Here is a 20,859-nt window from a genome sequence, read left to right as displayed (position 1 = left end):
GTTGTGCTGGTCTTGTTTGTGATCATTTGGGTAAATGCCCAAAAATGGGATTGCTGGGTCATAGGAAAGCTCTATGTGGAGTTTTTTGAGAACCTCCATACTACTTTCCAAAGTGGTTGGACAAGTTTACACTCCCACCAGCAATGCAGTAGGGTTCCCTTCTGGCCACATCCCCTCCAGCATCTGTCATTATTAGAGTTCTTGATTATAGACATTCTAACTGGGGTGAGGTGGAATCTTAACATTGTTTTGATTTGCATTTCTTTTATGTCTAGAGAGGTTGAGCATTTCTTCATGTGTCTATTGGCCATTCTTATTTCCTCTTCAGAGAAGATTCTCTACAAGTCTTTAGTCCACTTATTTATCTGGCAGCTGTTTATTTCAGGATTTCTTGTTGGGTGATTTAATTTTAGATTTACAAATATATTTTAGATATGAGACCCTTACTTGTTGTATGGCTACTGAAGATCTTCTCCCAATCCGTGGGCTTTCTATTGATCTTGCTATGTCCTTTGCCATGCAGAAGCTTTGCAGCTTCATACAATCCCATTTGTCCAGCCTTTCTTTGATTTGTTGTGTTTCTGGGTCTCTATTAAGAAAATTTCGGCCTGTGCCAAGGAGACCTGGGGTTTCTCCAAGGTCTTTGATGCATTTGGAGTTAATTATGGTGCAGGGTGATATATAAGAATCTAGCTTTAGTTTTCTACAAGTGATTAACCAATTTTGCTGGCACCATTTACTAAAGAGGCTGTCTTTCTTCCATTCTATATTTTTAGCTCCCTTATCAAAGATTAGATGGCTATAGGTCTGTAGGTTCATTTCTGGGTTTTCAATTCTATTCCATTGGTCCTGAGGTCTGTTCTTGTGCCAGTATCAAGCTGTTTTGATTACTATGACTTTGTAGTAGAGTTTGAAATTTGGCATTGATATTCCTCCAGCACTATTCTTTCTGTTAAGGATTGTTTTTGCTATTCAGGTCTTTTATTGTTCCATATGAATTTTTGGATTGCTTGTTCTATTTCATTGAAGAATGAGGTTTGAATATTCATAGGTATCACATTGAATTTGTAGATAGCCTTGTGAAGTATTGCCATTTTCACGATGTTGATCCTTCTGATCCAGCAGCATGGGAGGTTTTTCCACTTCCTAAGTTCTACTTTGATTTCCTTTTTCAGGGTTTTAAAGTTTTCATCGTAGAGGTCCTCCACTTCTTCAGTTAATTCCTGGGAATTTTATTTTTTTGTGGGGCTATTAGAAAGGGAGTTGCTTTCCTGATTTCAGATGTGCTCTTGTCATTGTCGGCATAGAGAAAAGCCATTGATTTTGGGGCGTTACCTTTATACCCTGCTACTTTCCAAAGTTTTGAATCAGCTTGAGTAACTTGGGAATGGAGTCCATGGGACTCTTTAAATACAAAATTATATCATCTGCAAAGAGGGAGAGTTTTTCCTCAGCCTTCCCTATTTGGATCTGCTTTATGTTTGCATCTTGTCTTATTGCTGTAGCTAAGCATTTTAATACTAAATTAAGAAAAGTGGAGAGAGTGGACATCCTTGTCTTGGTCCTGAGTTTAGAAGAAATGGCTTTAGTTTTTGACCATTAAAGATAATGATGGCTGTAGGTTTGTCATATACAGCCTTCATTGTATGGAGGAATATTCCATGGATTCTTAGTTTTTCCAGAGCTTTCATCATTAAGAGGTGTTGGATCTTGTCAAAAGCTCTTTTTGCATCTATTGCGATAATAATGTGGTTCTTATCCTTGCTCTTGTTGATGTGATGAATTATATTAATTGCTTTGCGGATATTGAACTAGCTTTGCATCCCTGAAATGAATCCTGTTTGATCGTGGTGTATGATTTTTTTGGATAAATTGTTGAAGTCGATTGGCCAAAATTTTGTTGAGAAGTTTTGCATCGATGTTCATCAAAGAAATGGGACTATAGTTCTCTTTCTTTGATGAGTCCCTGCCTGGTTTTGGGATGAGGGTTACAATGACTTCATAGAAAGAGTTCGGTAGTGAACTTTCTCTTTCAATTTCATTGAAGAGTTGGAGGAGTATTGGTGTGAATTCTGCTTTGAAGGCCTTGTAGAATTCTGCTTTCAATACATCCGGTCCTGGGCTTTACTTAGATGGAAGTCTCTTATAGCTGTTTCTATTTCAATGCTTGATATGGGCCTATTAAATTGGTTTAACTCATCTAGTTTAGTTTTGTTGATATTTCTTAGAAAATCATCCATTTCTTCCAGATTCTCAAACTTATTAGCATAAAGGTTTGAGACGTATTCGATTCCTTAGTTCCACATAAACAGAAAACCTGGAAGTGGTAGAGTACTAGCCTTGAGCTGAATAGCTGGGGAACAGCGCTCAGGCCCAGACCTCAGGCCCCAGGACCAATCAAAAAAAAAAATAAAAAGAAAAAAAGAAAAAAAAGAAAAAAAAGAAGTATTCCCTTATAATGTTCCAAATCTTGGTTGTTTATTTTCTTTTCTTTTTCTTTTTCTTTTTTTTTTTTTTTTTTGGTTGGTCATGGGGCCTGCGCTGTCATTCAGCTCTCTAGCTGAAGGCCAGCACTCTACCACTTGAGCCAAAGTGCCACTTCCGGCTTTTTACTTTTTGCTTTATGTGGTGCTGAGGAATTGAATCCCGGTCCTCATGCATGCAAGGCAAGCGCTCTACCACTGAGCCACCTTCCCAGCCCCCTCAGTTGTTTCTGTGGTGATGTTTCCATTCTCATCTCTGAGTTTGTATATTTGGGTATATTCTCTTCTTTTTCTGATAAGATTTGCTTAGGGTCTGTCAATTTTATTAATTTTTTCAAAGACCCAGCTCTTTGTTTTGTTCATTCATTCTATTTTTTATTCTAATTCATTTAATTCTGATTTAATTTTAATTCTTTTAATTCTTTCTACTAGATCAGGGTTTAGCTTGCTGCTCTTTTTCAAGGAGGTTCAGAAATCTCATTAAATTGTTGGTTTCAGATCTCACCAATTTGTTGATGTAGTAACTCAGAGCTATGAACTTTGTGTGTTTATTTTGTTGAATACCATGAACATTTGGATTTGCTTTCTAATCTCTTCCATGACCCACTGGTGATTCAACAGTGTATTGTTCAGCCTCCATGGTTACCAGACTTTCTTTGGTGGGTTTTGGTGTTGAGTTCTAATTTTATTCTCTTGGGGTCTGAGAAAAATGCATGGCATAACTTCAATGTTTCTGAATTTGGACAAGTTTGCTTTGTGATATAAAATGTGGTCTATTTTGCATAGTGTTCTGTGTGCTGCTGAGAAAAACATGTATTCTGATGCTGCTGGGTGAAATATTCAATAGATCTAGTTGATCTATGCAGTTGTTTAGCTCTCAAGTATCTTTTTTGAGTTTTGGCTGATCTATCTAGTGGGGATAGTGGTGTGTTAAAGTCCCCCCAAATTAATATCTTTGGGTCTATGTGAGATTTGAGGGAAAGTGTTTCTTGGATGAATTTGGGTGCTCCTTTGTTTGGTGAATAGATATTTAGAATTGTAATATCCTCCTGAAGGAGAGATCCCTTAACTAGTATGTGGCAACCTTCTTTATCTCTTCTCACTAATTTTAATTTGAAGTCTATTTAATGTGATATTAGGATTGCAACTCCCACCTGTTTATGGGGGCCATTTGCTTGGTGGATTTTATTCCAGCCTTTAAAATTGAAAATGTGTTTGCTTTTATGGGCAAGATGTGACTCCTGAAGGCAGCAGACAGAAGGATCTTACTTTTTAATCCAACTAGACAGTCTATGTCACTTAATTGGAGAGTTAAATCCATTAATATTGAAAGTTAGGAGTGAACAGTGTTTGGTAGTTCCTGCCATGTTATCCACCTTCTTGGGGGCTGTGACAACTGGATTCTCGTACTATGGTTCTTTGATTCTCAGTTTGGGTGCAGTTTCTTGGCCTTTATTGTGCGCTTGTTGGTTTTCTATGTGTAGAACATTTTTAAGTATCTCTTGTAGGGCTTGTTTGGTGGAGATATATTGTTTCAGTTTTTCTTTGCTATGGAAGTTTTTTATTTAGCCTTCCATTATGAAGGAGAGTTTAGCTGGGTACAGTATTCTTGGTTGGTATTTGTTTGTCTTTAGGGCATCATTCCAAGCTCTTCTTGCTTTAATTGTCTCTGCTGAAAAATCTGAGGTGATTCTAATTGGTTTCCCTTTATGGGTGATTGATCTTTTCTCCTTGACAGCTTAAAGGATCCATTCCTTGGTCTTAATTGAACCTGTGTAGATTATAATGTGATGGTGTGATGTCCTGTTCTAGTCGGGTCTATTTGGGGTTCTAAAAGCTTCTTGTATCTGTATAAGCCTATCTTTTTGCATGTTTGGGAAGTTCTCTGCTAAGATCCTGTTAAATGAATTTCCTAGAACATTAACTTGTGTCTGTAGGTGCTCCTCTACACCCATTATCCTTAGATTATGCCTTCTGATGGTGTCTTCTAAATGTTGAACAGATCTATCATGTTTCTTGGATTTTCTTGGATATTTGGGTGTTTTTCCTCTATAATATCTAGTCTGTCTTCAATGCCAGAGATTCAATCTTCTGGATGGTCTCACCTACTTTCAAGACTTTCTACTTTTTAAAAATTTCCTTTGCTTCTAATTGGTCAGCTTAGATGGCTTCAAATTCTTTGTTGGAGCTTTGTTTTAGGTCTTGTGTGGACTTCTTTACTTCCTTAATTTGGTGTTCAGTGTTTATTCTCAAATCACTTAGTTGATTGGTTATGGTTTCATTGGACTCCCTTTCCTTCTGACTGGCTCCATTCAGCATTCCCTTTGTGGTCTCCCTGGATTCCTTCAGCTGTCTCTTTATGAATTCCATTAATACCTCTATTGATCTTTGTCTATTCTCTTCCTGCTCATGCAATTCCTCTGTTGATTTGCTTCCTCATGCTCATGCAATTCCTGTATTACTCTTTGACTGTTATCTTGCTTACACAATTCCTGTATTAATCTTTGGTTAGCTTCCTCATGCACATGAGAGTCCTGTATTAACGTTTGGTTAGCCTCATCATGCTGGCAAAGTTCCTGTATTAATTTTTGGTTAGCCTTGTCTCGCTTCCTATCAGTCTCACACTGAGTCCCCTGTAGGCTTTCAATATTTCATTCACCATGTTTATCAATAATGTTTGTGGAGCTTTTTGGGAAGTCTCCTCTGGATTATTCACTAACTCTTCTGTCACCTGATTATCATTAGTAGCAGTTGAGATACCTGGACTTCCCTTTTTCTTGTGTTTCTCTGGTTTGTTTTGCCTAATTGGTATGAAAATAAAACCAGTTTCCTGCTAGAACTCTATTTTTTGGCAAGCATCAACCAGAGTCCTGTACTTGCATAGTCAAAATGGCTCCATATACAATCTAGTTCAACAGATACAATCTATTCAACATCAAACAACTATGGATTAATTGCCTAAGAACATCAAAGAGGGATTCAGACCAGAAAGTATTAGGTTTAGAGAGAATTATGGGTAAAAATAAGATTAGAGTGATATGAAGAGTTAAAAGCAAAGAGTGAATTTAACCAAGTCCTAATCTCAGAAAGGAAAGGGACAGGACAGAATGAAAAGAGAGACATTAAAAAAAAACAAGAAAAAATGAAAAAAACAAAAATTTAAATTTAAAAAGTTAAGCCCTTAAAAATTATGTAAGTATATAGAAACAATACTGATAGAAGTAAAGCATAGGATGAGAGGAGAAAAAGGAAAAGGAAAAATGAACAAATAAAAAAATAAAAATTTAAAAATGGAATACTTAAATATTATATAGGAATAAAGAAATAATACTACTATTAAAAAAGTTAAGACTAAGAAGTTGTGAATTGAGTAATCAATTTCTGACTTATGTATGTACACAATGAAGGATAACATCCAATAATCAACGACGGGTATATATCAGGGGATGAGCTGAAAAAAAATTAAGTGATGCAAAAAAAAAGGACCAAAAGGTTAAAAAGGATAACACACACACACACACACACACACACACACACACACACACACACACACACACACACACACATCCCTAAAATAAAATTATGAAAGAAAAAATAGAAAACTATTTTTTAATTAAAAAACATTAGGTAGATAAAAGAGTTATTTGATTTTTTTTTTTTTTTTGGCAAGGATGGGGGATGAGGGGAGATCTTGTATTTCCTCTGTGTCCGTAACCAGTCTCTTTGTGGAATCTCTGGTCTGCTTGTAGTATTTGATTTTCCTTTGGCTTGATTGGTTTCTTAAGTCAGTTTGTTTGGGCAGGCAGAAAAATGCTTACCCAGGACTTTGTGATCCTCCTCCCAGGCTAGTTCAGTTGGAGGGAGATCTGCTTTGAGTATCACCAAAGAGGGAGATGGCTGTTTCCTCTAGCTTGGAGTTGCTGTGATGAGGCTAAGTTCTGGGTAAGCATGAGGCTTATCCGCAATCATTAGTTTTTCCCTGAGGAGCTAGCTTCTGAGACACTCAAAGAACACAGCCTAGAGCCATTTTCTGGATTTATGTTTACTGAGTTTCAATTGTTTGTCTAGGCTGCAGTGTGGAGGGGCAGCTTCTGTCTCTGTTTACCCAGTGAAGAAAGTCACTCTGCCCCCTGGGAAGGGTGACTTTCCCCTGGGTGGAGCTGAGCCTGGCAGGTCAGGTAAGGTTCCTGTGACCTGGTGAATGGCTCCTATTGTTTTCTTCCAAGGCCTGAGTTTGGAGCTAGCTGCTTGTGCCTGTGTCAGTATCAAAGATAGAGATCTTCTCTGGTAGTGGGAGAGAGGCTACCCTCTTACCACTACTCTACAAGGAGTGAGGATTTCTTGGCTCTACTCATGCCAGCCTCTTGGTTTCTGGGCCATCCCTGGTTTGTGATCAGGAGGATGATTTCTTCTCCTTGTCATTTCTTGGTGGGGGTGAGTAGAATCTGCTTGCACATTTTGTCTGGTGCCTTTGTCCCGGGCTCTCTCTGTTGATATGGCAGCCACTGCAGCTGCAGCTACTGGCAAGTGCTCAGATCTGTCTCCTTGACCAAGTTGCTTGGATTTTTCTTCTCTGGCCAAACTCCCTGTACTGTGTTGGCATACTTGGTGTGATTCTCTAGCCTAGCACTGTACACTGGAACACTAAAACTGCTTTGTATGTGAGAGTTTGTTTAGCCTCTACTTTTCCTCTGCCATCTTCCTCTAGACCCCCCCCATCTGTATTTATTGACTCTTTAATATGTGCACATATCATTAGCATTGTCATTGAACAGTCAAAGTAGGTATTTTAGTTTCTCTGGCTACTTAACAAATTATATCAAAACTTAGAGATCTCTCCATCATTTATTGTGTCTTCACATTTTTATCAGTCACAAATTCATGTTTCCCTATTTCTACTCTACAGATTCTTGGGGCATTAATGGAATAAGTTTGTAGTTAGATCTGATTAGAGGCTCTTTTACTCAATGAACAGTGTTTGATGCTGATTGTTGACTAGAGATTCCATCCTTCTCCTAATATGTTTTCATTTTAAAGGACAATTTGATTTATTTTACAAGTAGTGGGCGATTTTCATTGCAAATATTCTGGAAGAAATAGAAGAGAAAGTTGGAAAGAGAGAGAGAAACAGAGACAAAAAGAGGATCAGGCTATAAATGGAAAGGAAGAAAGTTGCAATATATTCATGTAATCTATAATAGTTTCATTTCTTTACAATCCGTTATCAGCAGTGTCTTTTCTCAAAACTATTTCATGCATATTGGCTATCATGGGGTTTGACCTCAAGCCCTTGAACTTATTTGGCAGCCTCACTAACACATAAATCCAGGATCTTGCCATCTTTTGCTTTACTTATTCAATAAGGATCACATAAATTTGTTTGGTGTATCCCTCCATCCACAAAACTTTTACCTACACTGATATGTTTCCTTGTGACAAGAATATTGATAGAGAAAGAATCTCTAACTTTTTGAGTTAGACTAGCCTTGAACTACTATCTCCCTGGTCTTTTCTTCTTGAGTAGCTTGTGTTACAGGCATAAATCACTGAACCTTCAGGCTCATATTCTTACTTTGGCTTAGACTTCACATGAAATGCTCATGTAGGCGATGAGAAAGTCATATCCATGTAAGAGTAGATGTTTGGTACAGAGAACACTGAATTATGTTTTGAATTTTTCAACTTGTATGTCTTTAATCATTTGGAAGTTAAGATATTTCTGTACACCCTTTAATCAAATTCTATAACCTGTAATACAAGTATGTATTCCTCATTTAATTTTAGCCAGCCTTAACATAGAATTATTTTCTGTACTATGACACTAGTTTTACAATGTATTCCTGAAATAGAAATCTAGGCACCTACAAGAGAGGGAAAGGAACAGACTTAAACCTATTTCCTGGTTACACTAATCACAATGAATAAGATCAAGGGTAAGGAGAAATAGGAACATCTATTATAAATACAATAATTCCAAAAGTCAAAATAATGACAAATTGCCTGAAAGATGAGAACAGTAGATTTCCTAGGCAATTATACAAGAGAGAAAATGGGGAAAAAGAATGGAAAGAGAGAGTATAGAATCATTGGAAATGAATCCTTTCTTTTAAAAGTATAAGTGGGGGAGTGGGAGAATTTAGCAGTATGTACTCGTAACTCATACAGGCAATTGGATTAGCTCAATTCCTACATTCTCTCTTTAAATTCTAGTGCATTTAATGTTTAGCAGATCAGTGACAAAAGATTAAACCTACATAAAGATAGAATAAAACCCACAAACAAGAAGAAAGTTAAATAGTAAGTGTTAACCAAATGCTAATGCTAGTTGTATTATTATGAGATGAAAAGATCAAAAGAAGATTAGTCAACATATTAAAAAATAATACTGTCTCCATTATAGTAATACTGTGGTCCTAGAAAACATATTTATGACTGTTATAACAGTTTAACTAAAGATCAATAACCTATCATTGTAACCTATTTTAATGAAAAGTTTTAAATGTGAGTTGCTGTAGGGGCTTGTGATAATGTATACTACCTTTTATTTTTTCAGCATCAATGTGGATATAAATCTATGCAAATGAATATTCCAGTATCAACATATTTATTTCATGGGACCACACATCTTTTTAATTAATTAAAACAGGGGCTGGGAAGGTGGCTCAGTGGTAGAGCCTTGCCTTGCATGCATGAGACCCTGAGTTTGATTCCTCATCACCACATAAGCAAAAAAGAAAAAAAGCTGAAAGTGGTGCTGTGGCTCAAGTGGTAGAGCACTAGCCTTGAGCTGAAGAGCTGAGGGACAGCACCCAGGCCCAGAGTTCAGGCCCCACGACCGGACCCAAAAAAAATTAATTAAAACAATTCAGGAAATGAACAAAGGAATGGATAGAACTCGTTTATGAACACAAATCTAGTTATACTTTCTTCCTGAAGATTACATTTCTGAAGTTTGGGAATTAAAATTTTAAGAACACCTAAATAGGGTACTTAAAAATGTGTTATCTGTGTTCTTGAAATGCACTTAGACATTAACAATGTTGCAGTGAAATTTAAGCTCCTGTAATTTTATTTTATCTATAATACAGTTGGACATCAGTGCTTTTATTCTCTTTCCTTTCTATATTTTAATTATATAATTCAGACATCACTTACATTTTTCTTACCTTTGCATCCACTCGCAGATCTCCATGATAACCAAGCACCAGGGTACTGTGTCTGCTGCAGGTACATCACACTCACTCACACATGCACAAGTAAAATGGCTGAGTGAACTCCAAGTTGTTTTTCCATGTAATCATCTGTGTGCTTTAGCCATAAAATACAGTTCATCTAAAGGCCTCTTTGTTGTTTCACTTCATTTATTTAGTATAATAGCAATAAATGTTCTATTTTGTATGTATTGCAATAGTAAAATAGCTCCCGACTCTACAATAAAACTGGAGGGGATTATTATACAAAAATAGCTTATTGTGCCTGAATAACATTTACTAAGGGTGTCATTATCTAATATATCAATTATTGAAAATATTAGACTGCTATTTTCTACCAACTAGATACTTTACAAGTACACAGTAAATGCTTAGGCTCACTTAGATATTTATGATTCTTTCTCATTAGTCAATTCTCATGAGTCAATTATTTATAATCTTTCCTGAAGTATTAGTATTTAATTAAAATATGGGTATGTATATTTATTAAAATGATTATGAAATAATAGTAATAAATCATGTAGTTGATTACATTCTATAATATGAATAAAGTATGGAACTTTGACTGGCATTAAATTAGGTTTCACTTTCTTTCAAATTTGTAGTTTGTTTTGTTGTGTGTTTCATTTCTCTCAAAATAAAATTGATTTATTGGATTATATTCTAATTTATGAGAAAAATAATAACATGATTAAAATATAAATTGTTATATGGAAAATAACAATTTGTAAGTAATGTAAAAATGTAAAAAATGGTAAATACTGCAACTGTGCAATAATTACTAGTGATCAATATATTGATATATTTGCATTATTAGCTCCATATTTTGTGGCTATTTTTTAGTTTTCACCACTGAATAACCACCTAGAAGTTATTAATCCTAGAATTTAGTAAAAATATGGATAGTGAGAATTTAAAAATACTTTTAAAAATACAATTTTGAAAAGCCTTTGGTATCCATTACTTACATTAAGTATGGTAACTACTATACTTGTTTATAACAAAGGAACTCGGCAATCTTTCATCTTCATTAGATTCTCATGTAATACTATGGCTAACAAAATGGCCAATGAATATTTTGAGCAATATAAAGCATTAAAATAGATAGACTTTGTCAGGAGTCAGTTTTCAAGTTCATATAAAGTAAAAGCCCAATATAAATACTGTGGACTGAACTGCATCTTTCCCCAACCCCCAAATTCACATTTTTTCTAATCCTTGATGAAACTGTACTGAAAACAAGACCTTTAGGTTGTATTTAAGATTATAAAAGGCATAGGATATGAATTTAAACTGAGAGGACTGGTGCCTTAAAGTTAAAGGAAGAGAAAGTGTTACTCTTCAGGCACACATGGAGGGAAGGTCATGGACACACGGTGATATGCCAGAAGCTAGAGACCAAAAGACCAGGTCTCAGTATGAAGCATGCCTTGCTAATCCTAGACCTCAGGATTATAAGAAATACGTATCTGTCATTTAAGACACCCAGTAGTATATTTTATTTGGTATGGATTGATGAGACTAACACAATAAAGTATAGGAAAATTTAGCATTAGTATAAAATGAATATTTATTATGTGATCATGATGTAATTTTGACTACAGGAGTTATTATATGATTCAGATGATGTACACTAACTCATTTAAAGTGTATAATTCAGCATGGTATGTGGTATGCTTTAATCCTTTGGATGCTCTTAGAGTTGTACAACCATAACCCAAGCCTAATGAAAATCTTAGAAAGATACACTTGAGGCTTTCTTAGCAAAATGGACATTAATCACTGCAAAATAAGCATACCAACTCTCTCTAGAGAAACAATGAGAGTTTTTTCTTTGCAGGGGAAAGAATTACCCACCATACTGACTCTTTTTAACTGTTCTGTCTCATTGATGGAGGACAGGGAAAGTTAAAACATTAGAGAGAAAATTATGAAGTTTGTGAGCTGGAGATAAGCTCATTAAAAGAGATTTAGTCATAAGATTGCAGAATGAGATTATCCTCACCTACATTTTTCTGACATTCTAATACACTTCTAGAATATTACTATTGGATGAGATTTCACAGTGCTAAGAAGATGCACACACAATGGAGAAAACAACTGCTTAGGAAAACCAAGTTCATATTGAAGAGAAAATCAAGAATACTAGGAGAGTATGGTATCCCTGTGGCCTACAGCTACAGATAATGATGAGGACAGTATTACAACAGTAAATGCCATTATAATGGTTAAGCTGAGTGAATGGAAGAGAAAAAAACTTACAGATTTCAGAAAAGATGCCAAATTTGTGTATTATTATTTCAAACTGAAATCCTTTGAGGAACTGAAACTTCAGATGGAACCTTCTAGGCTGACTTTTACAACAAACAGAGAACTTTAAACATTCTCTTGAGAGGGATATCCTTTGTGGAACAAGGCTAGCAAATAGCCTTCACAATGAGAGACTAGCACCTGGGACTATGATCATTTGTAATAAGCAAATTCTTTATGTGTGTCAGAGGCTGGTGGCTCATGCCTGTAATCCTAGCTATTCAGGAAGTAGAGTTCTGAGGATCACAATTCAAAGCCAGCTTAGGAAAGAAAGTCTGTGAAACTCTTGTCTACAATTAACCACCAAAATGCCAGAAGCACTGTTGTGGCTTAAAACTCACGAATCAGTGTCCAAGCCGTGAGTTCAAGGCCCAAACCCAATACAAAAGAAAGAAGGGAAACTTATTCATTTAGCTTCTGAAACCCCTGATATATTTCTTGGCAATATCTGTAGAATTTAGCACTCTCTTAAAGATAGACCTTTCTCTTCCATTCCTTCAGATACATATCATTTTTTTAAAAAAAAGTATAAAAGCACCATTTTGAACATTTACTCAAATATTCCTCTTTTGTAAAGGTCCTCAGGTAAATAAAAGGCAAATTCTTTTATTTATTTATTTAAATTTTATTGTCAAGATAATGTACAGAGGGGTAGAGTTACATAAGTAGGGTAGTGAGTACATTTCTTTTCCAACTTGTTAACTCTCCCTCATTTTTCTCCCTCTTTCCCTCCTCTTCCCCCCAGTTGTACAGATCATTTTCAACATATTGTCTTGTGAATATCACTAATGCATTTGTTTCCACTTTGTCCTTTGTCTCATCATTTTGTTTTCCTCCTTCCCTTCCTTAATTCAGATAAATGTATATACAATACCTAGGATACCAAAATCAAATACAATGACAACAGGGGATAAACCATAAGGTGAAAAAATCACTAAAGAAAAATAAATCACATAGTACATTAAAAACAACAGCAGCAAAGAAAAACCTCATGTGTCCATGTCTTGCAATTCATTTTGCTTAGCATCATCTTATGTGGTACATAGCTATTGAGCTGTTCTGCTCATATGCTAAGATTATTTTCTATTAATTGGTTTCCTAGATTACACAAGGGAAGAATGAGGGGATCATTCTAGAATTAAAGAGAGGGAACGGAGGAGTGCTCATGCTCTCTGTCTCTGTGTTTTCTATCTCTCTCTCTCCTATAATAATAAGTTCATAAAGATGAGGAGTTAAGAAGGAGGAGTTAAGAAGACTCTGCGATAAGATGTTCATTTAACAAACGCAGCATGATGCTATTGTTTAAATGCTGATTTATTTAAGAGGTCATACTTTAATCTCTATAGGAACCAATTAGATATTGTTAAGGAAGCATTGTTGATATACAAAGGGTGTAGATATGATTAAAAATTATTAACAAGTTGAATCAAGTCTATAAAGCAGTAAAAGAGGGGACAAAGCTAAATAAAAAAATCAATGGAAAGAAAGCAGTTTAAATATTGTATGTGAGCCAAATCTGTAAATAATCCTATCCATAGTTTATAACTTTTGGAGCAACAACTCTGTATAATGCTTACCTGAGATTTACCATTTTATTCATATTTGCTGCTTCAATGATATGGTTGGTCATTTCTTTAAAGTCCCTTAGCTATGCTTTTGGAAAGGTGAATTGTCTGTCCTCAGGAGTCACAGTTTTGGCCAAGTGCTCACACGTGTGACTGGAATTTTAAACAGATCATTTGAGTGCCTCTTTCCCTGGCTTTATTGATGTCATACACAGGTGTTATAGCCAACAGTTGACTGCTCTATTGTGTTGGCATTACTCTAACACATAAATTGCTCCACAAGGTAATGCAGTTTAAGACAAAAACCTTTAACTGTATAATTTTGATGGCAAATTTTGAGATAACTTACATTTCTAGGAGAACTTTTATGGATGTGGGATTTTTAAATTTTTTTCTTTATTGAACATTTGTGCCTGTTTACCATTGCAATTGTCACCACGTGGAGTTAGCAATCTTTATTCCTCAGTGTGAAAATCTCTTTGATTTTGATAATGCCTTTCAACATGAACTTCTTAGATTTTGATCTAGATGAATTCAATTCCCTTAAGGAAAACTACAAATTGCTCATCTCTTATTGGGCAGAATATCTTTGCTTCTGCTTAGTACATTGGTTGGACACAATGTCCTGTGTCTCCCAGAGTTACACTTAGGCTCTTACTAGGGATGAGCTGGGTATGTCTTCTCATTTTTTTGGTCCTACCTAGCATGGAACTCTTACCCTTCAAATAAAATGTGGTGTCTTCTACAGAAGGGATGGTAGGGGAAAAACAAAAGAGAAGACAACAGTGGTTGGTAAGAAATGTACTGATTACCTTGCTCATGTAACTATAACCCCTCTGTACAGTATTTTCACAATAAAAACAAACAAACAAGAAAAGAATTCCAAGCCTAGGGTAATTGACCTGCCATGTTCATGGTTGAACTTTTTTTCTGACAACTGGAATCTGACTGAAAGGGAGACTCATACTTAGCCATCATATTTCCCCTAAATTTATGTATTATGGTCTGGGAGTAAGAAATACTACTCATCTGCCTTTCTCATAAGAATCTTCTTTCTAGACTAGAAAGCGTAGTTAAGTAGGGTTGTAACTGTCTGGAAAAAGCCTCCATTATACGAGATGAGAAACGCTTATATGAGGGAATGTGTATGGTAGATAAAATTAAAAATGGAAAAAAAATCACCTACATGTCTGAAATGTCTGAAAGACTGTAATAGAGGCAAATGAGCTCACACAATTTCAGATAAGATGGCCAGCTGGATACTGAAAGGGATTTGAGCTCTACTAAATAAAAGTGGTGGAAGAAAAGCATATAGGACTAGAGAACACTTTCCTATTCAGAAATTTCTCAGGATTAATAAAATTCAAACTAAATCAATCCTATATTCATAGGAGAGTCAGGTCTCAGTATTAGCAGGTAGTAAAATATTCAAGCAACAAAACAGAAGTTTTCATTGCTAAAGTAGAACTGTGCAAATGGTTCCCAATTCATAAAATTTTTGTAATTTTTGTACAGTTATATATAATTGCAAGTACTTCATATAAGAATGAAAACCTCAAGAAAGACCTGAGGTTACATGATAATTGAAAGGGTTTTGGATTCAGAATTTATTGTTGAGGAGAAATTACACAGATTTTTACATTTTTTCATATTAACATTCAACTTCTGATGACTGGTATATATACATATGTATATATATATACATATATACATATACATACATTACATATATTCACATATATTCATTAAATACATATACATATATTTATTTTTTCTGTAACTACTACTACAGTTATTACTACATAGAATTGCTACATCATGTGTCCATTTTATTCCTTTCTTACTTCTTTCTACTTATTAAATGAATTCTTTAATTCCTATTTAATACATTCATTCAACAAACTTACAAATGTCACATAGGATTTAATATTTGATACTTAGATTTCAGTTCAGTTAAACAGAAATTAACAAAGAACATGAGCATAGAAATCTCACCAGTTCAATGACAGGAGATTGACCGATACAATTATGTACCTGAAATAATATTAAATGCTTTTTATGACATTTAGGCACAGAAATAAAAATGATACTTATGTTAACAAAAACAGCCCTAAGTCTACCATATTTGCATTTTTATCATGTCCTTTCACCTCACTATCATTTTGAAATGAATTAGGCATGCCATACATGTGCAAATGTTAACGATTATAATAAAGGTGACAGGGCAGCTAGTTGCCTTTGTAGCCATGAGCAAATGGAGACCTTCAGTTGTTATGGAAACCTTCAATTAATGAAAGTATCATCAAAGTCATCTCTCTACAATATTTAATAAGTGATTTCCATTAAATATGATGGAATGTTACTTTCTAAATCCAATGACAAAGCTGAAGTTAAAAACCATATTAGAGAAAATGAAAATAGATATATCCTCTATTGTATAATGTAGAAAAATCCATCAAAAACTTCTCCTAACATTACATTTTTGTACAGGCAGCTGCAGCTATGTTGCTAATAAAATAGTAATAGCTTCTATATGGTTAGCTTTTCAAGTGGATTTATGAATCATTCTTAATTTTCTATTAGGCTACTAGGAACAGATGATGATGATGATGATGATGATGATGATGATGATGATGATGATGATGATGATGATGATGATGATGGTGGTGGTAGTGATGATGGAGATGGTGATGAGTGTGATGATGAAACCATCAAAATTGAAGCTAACTTTAGAGGGTTTGATTGACAGAGAATTTTGTTCATAATATTATGATAATTTTATTTTTATCAACACAATTCTTTCTAGACTTTTTCCTAAGTTTATTAGCACAACCAAAATAAAATGAAAAGCCAAACATTAGATTGATGAATGTGCTTTGAGAAACAAAATTTTAATTTATAATTGTTGCTACAGATAGAATGACTTTATATTTTATCTCTCTTGTTCAATAGATGCAAGGTAAATTTTCATTAGTAAGCTGTACTGACTAGGGAAAGAGAGCACAAGGAGCCAAGGGTAAGATGATATTTGAAAGATGGCACAGGGTGTGATCAGTTCTGAATCCAATGGCATTGCTGAAATTAAAAGACAAAATAGGATAAATGAAAACAGAGATTCCCCCTATTGTGAAATGGAGAAAAATCTGTCCAAATATGAGTGAAAATGTACAGTATAATGATGTGCTAGGTCAATGCAATCCCCAAGTTTGCCTTCTTCTATCAGGTCATGGTCTCTCCTTCTAATTGGAGGCCATCATTAAAATTATCAGAATATTTTATTATATTATATTTATTTATTTTATTATAGTGAATTTCAGTCTAACAAAATAAATATCTGTGTTTGGTAATATAAACTGTAAGATGAGATTACTTCAGAATGAATGCTAACTGTGGAAGTCTTAAGCACAAGCCAGGGTGGTGTAAAAGGTAACTAATAGAAGCATCACTAGAAAAGACAGTGTTCCATGATTCAGTGACAGCTTTTGTGAACCTTGGGAAAGAGATCAGAAGTTGCAACTAGGAATAATATTTCTATGGTGACATAGATATTAATTGAGTTGGAAAAGAAAGTGTCTTAAGGAAGTAGACCTTTTTGGTTTCCACTTTACTTTGCCAGGCAAACTAATCTGAAATAAAATGAAGTATGCTTTCCTTATGACCACAATGAGAAAGTGTTCATATTGTTTGATCTGGAGTATCATGAAAAACACTGAATATTCAGTGAATGCTCTTCATTTTTGTACAAAAGTCTTGTGTGTGGAACGGAGATAGAGGTGAAAATATTTTATCTGAATATACCACTAGTCACATTTGTTTATTAATAATAAAATTAAAATAAACATTAACATTGATAATTCCCATACTTGGTTTCTATGTTTTGCAAACATCTTCAGCTTACAAAATGTACTTCATAGGAAATGAAAATTTTGTTCCTCTAGTTAAATGGAAGCCTACCATGTTGTAGTTTCATGCTGAGAACATGTGATGTCAGACAGAGCACTCTAATATTTTTTTGCATCTGCATATTGAGAAATAGTAAAGTTCATGCTTCATATCACAGTTTAGAAGATAAAATACATGTAACCATCATAATGGGGCCTAGTTGTTATTACTAATAATAAATATGATAGATTATATAGTTCATCTGACCTACTAAAGTTGCTTTTTACAAAGTAATGATATTTTACTATTTCATTTCTATTCCTGTTTTAATTTTTTGCCCCATTTCCCATGAGTTTTTGGAATGAAGGTGTTTTGAAATTTAATTTTATCTTGTCTATTAGATTATTATTTGTACTTCCTTCTCATTTTCAGTGGTGTCCCCAGGTTCATAATGTGTATTTTAACTGATCTCATTCTCACTCCAGATAACATGGGACCTCTTCATGTAAAAAGCTTATATGAACATACTTATTTTCTTTCTTTGTGCATAGTTTTGTATATTTTACTTCTATGAATGTTATAAACTTCACTGGTTTGCATTAGAGTGTCTTTTATGTTATTGAGGTGCAAATTGAGATTAAAAAGTCTCTATAATTACCATATTTAGCATACATTTATTCTTAATCCACATAGATCCCAATTTCCAAATTATATTGCATTATTTTCATCAAAAAGAAATCTTTACCTTGCTACCATGATTGGCAGCTGGTAATAGATTCTGTTTCTTTCTAAAAATGCCTTTTGCTGACTGTCTGAAAGATACATTCCTCTGTATAGAAATCTAGGTCAACCTGTTTTCTTATTCTATTTCAAAGAGGTTGACCCTATGCCATCTGGCTTGTATTGTTTAGGATGGAGTCTTCTATTTTTTTCTTACATTCCATCCTCTATATAATGTTTCTTTTATTCTTCTATATAAGCAGATGAATGATTACACATAAATGTTGATATTTGTGGTACAAAGTATTGTATATTTTATCAATGGCATTGTTACATTGAGGCTACTGTGAACAAAATCTTGAAAATTTTGTCACAGCCTTATGATGTAAGAACTGTTTCATGATAACAGTCTAACTACTCTTTGTAGATGTGTTTGCACATATTTACATTTGTGATGAAATAAGCAATAATATTTTACCAGAAAGTTGTGAGGAACCTGTCAATTTAACCATCATCCATTTAAGTATTACAATCTGAATGTGTCAAATTTACGTTTATAATACCTTCTCTAAAATAAATAAATTCAAATATAGGTAGACAAGTGCATCTAAAGTCAGTTGTGTTCAGTTTGGGTTCATTTATTGTTTCAATACTAAATGCATGTTATAAACTTCCTTATTTATGACAGCATAAGCATTATTATCTTGGTACTTTAGGTTATTGCCTTCTAAACAGCAGTCCAATTATAGACCACTGTTTGTTTCATCAAGTTACAGTTCAAATGTACATTAGTTTCATTAGTATTTTGCGAATCACCAAAGACATATTGATTAGACATTCCACCTAAAAATATACATTATTTCCTTCCTAAATAATCCTCTATTATTCACTATATCCAATGTGATAAGGATATATGACTTTCAATGTCCTAGAAATTGAAAGTATAGGTACAAAGAATGGTTCAAAATTGGGTTGGCTTTAGAGCTAATGCTCTGATTTGGTATTTGTTTAAATATATTTGGGGAACACTTGGGTGAAGGGTCACCTTATTTTAGAACTGTGGATAAATGGTTTCCTAAAAGTTGAATTAGGCAAGCACTAGTACCTTATGCTTATAATTCCAGCTACTTAGAAAGCTGAGATTTGAGAACTGAAATATGAAGACAGCCCAAGGAATCAAATTGGTAGAATTCTTATCTTAATTAATCAGAAAAAAAACTGAAAGTGGAGGTGTGGCTCAAGTGGTAGAGTGCCACATGGAGCAAATAGAGCCAAGCAAGTGTGTAAGGCCCTGAGTTTAAGCCACAGTGAAAAAAATCCTATTGACAAACATAAGAGTGATTCAATAACAAAAAAATGTATACACGATGATGCATCAGGCTATATCTCAGGGATACAAAACAGAGTAAACATATGTACATCAATAAAAGTAAAATGACATATGGTAAAAGCAAAAGAAAAGAATCACATGATCATCTCAATAGATCAGTAGATGCAGCAAAAGCCTTTGACAGTAACCAGCATACATTCGTGATAAAAGCTCTGTAACAGCTACAAATAGAAGGAATAGTCCTTGATATAATAAATGCTGTTTTTGACAAACCTACAACCAGTATCACACTAAATTCTGAAAAGCTAAAAACAGTTTCCCTAAAATCAGAAACAAGACAAGGATGTGACCCTCTTCATTACATTTCAATAAAATATTGGAATTCCTAGCCAGAGCAATAAGGCAAGAGAAAGATGTAAAGGAATCCAAATGGGGAAGGAAGAAGTAGAACTATAGACATTTTCCTAAGACATAATCCTGTATCTAAAGAACCCTAGAAACACCATCACTAAGCTCTTAGAGCTAATAAATAGCAGCAAAGTATAAAATCAATCCACAAAAAATCAGTAGTTTTTCTCTATACCAACAATAAAAGCAAAATCAGGAAAGCAGATCCATTTGCAATAGTTTAAAAAAAACTATAGTAAAATATCCAGAAACCAGCCTAATCAAATATAATGAAGGAACTCTATAACAAAAAATAAAATGGGGGGGTGGGAATGGGAAGGGAAGGGAAGGGGAAACAAAGGAGGAGGCAACAATGCTTGATAAGAAATGTACTCATTACCTTGCCCATGTAATTGTAACCCCTCTGTATGGTATTTTCAAAATAAAAAATTTAAAAACACTATAAAATACTTTGAAGAAAAAAATTAAAATGCAAGGAAGTGGAAACACCTCTCATTTTCCTGGATTACCAGAATTAATAACATGAAAATAGCCTCAGGTGATCTACCAATTCAATACAATAAGAACAAAATATGGATGTCACTCACTGAGATAGAGGAAACAATCCAAAAACACATACACAACTACAAAAGTTCCTGGATTTCCAAAACAATCCTGGGCCAAAAAAGAAAGAAAAGAAAGTAATTCTAGAGGTATAACAAGTCCAGACTTCTACCTGAACAACAGAGCTATAGTAATAAAAACAGTTGACCAACAGGAAAAAATAGAAGACCCAGAAATAAAGCCACAGATATACAGCCATCTAATACTTGATAAGGGAGCCAAAAACACAGGGTGGGGAAAAGACCACTTCTTCAACAAATTGTGTTGGGAAAACATGCAAAAATCTCAAATTAGATACCTCCTTATCATCTTGTACTAATATCAGTCCAAATACATCAAAGATGATG

This window comes from Dipodomys merriami, unplaced genomic scaffold (assembly GCF_024711535.1).
Source record: "Dipodomys merriami isolate MVZ:Mamm:240054 unplaced genomic scaffold, mDipMer1.0.p SCAF_8, whole genome shotgun sequence".
Classification (NCBI taxonomy): Eukaryota; Metazoa; Chordata; class Mammalia; order Rodentia; family Heteromyidae; genus Dipodomys; species Dipodomys merriami.
This window is presented reverse-complemented; position numbering follows the sequence as displayed.